At 40.4% G+C, this 991-nt stretch overlaps 1 protein-coding gene across 1 annotated transcript in view; it reads right to left on the reverse strand.

Moving 5' to 3' along the window:
* Nucleotides 1–991, reverse strand: part of trim67 (tripartite motif containing 67) — a gene marked incomplete at its 5' end in the record, with an annotated part of 121,472 nt that overhangs the window by 23,806 nt on the left and 96,675 nt on the right.

Genomic DNA, 991 nt, shown 5'->3' on the forward strand with positions numbered 1-991 from the left:
AACAAGACAAGTTTTAAAGGGTGTAGAAAAGTACAAACCAACATGGAATGGAAGCACACAGTATGATTTTCAATATCTACATTTCATAGCTTAGGCAGGGGCTTGACCCCGCCCCGCCCCCCCCCCCCCAACACCACACACACACGTGTGTGTGTGTGTGTGTGTGTGTGTGTGTGTGTGTGTGTGTGTGTGTGTCCCTCAGGAGAGTCTTTGATCTTTATTTCATCTCTCCCTCTCACCTTACTTCATTTCTCTCCTGCTGTCTCTCTCCAGATGGAGCGATGATTCATAACCAGAATCAGAGACAATAGAAATTAGTCTTATGTCATTCAGAATTTTTAATTTACAATCTGTTCTTCTTCTTTTTTTGCTTCATGTGTATTTCTTTATTTCTTCTTCTTTGCCATTTAACCCTTGGTATCGCCTGTTTGGGCTCCCACACTATAGTGGTGTCAAAATATAGATTTTTCGACGATTAGTCGACATAAACATACTTGGCAACTACTTTGATAATCGATAAATTGTTATTTTAAGTAATTTTTCATGTAAAAATGGTCTTGCATGTGACGTTTTCCTGCTTCTCTCTGATTTATAGCATATTAAACTGGCAAAACAAGGCATTTAAAGACATCCCCTTGGACCAAAACGATTCATCGATTATCTAAAAAAGCAATCGAGAGCAAATGCCAATCATCTGTATTTAACCATGTTTCAAAGCTGTCATGAAGCAGATAAAACAACGTTAAGTGTGAAGTTTGACCTCAGGCCCCAAACAGAGCATCAAACCGACACTGTAACTCTTACAAGCAGGTGCACGTGTCACATTTGACCTTTCTCAGTTTGACCTAACATGCACGGATCAATAACTATTGATCAGCCATTGAGCACCTGAGCCCGCTGATAATGAAACATGTCGGCAAAGCAGCGATAGATCAGCTTCTCTATTAGTAAAGCAAATCACACGCATCCTGTGTTAGTGTGTGTGTGTGTG

The sequence above is a fragment of the Etheostoma spectabile genome, chromosome 18, assembly GCF_008692095.1.
Source record: "Etheostoma spectabile isolate EspeVRDwgs_2016 chromosome 18, UIUC_Espe_1.0, whole genome shotgun sequence".
NCBI classification, from domain to species: Eukaryota; Metazoa; Chordata; class Actinopteri; order Perciformes; family Percidae; genus Etheostoma; species Etheostoma spectabile.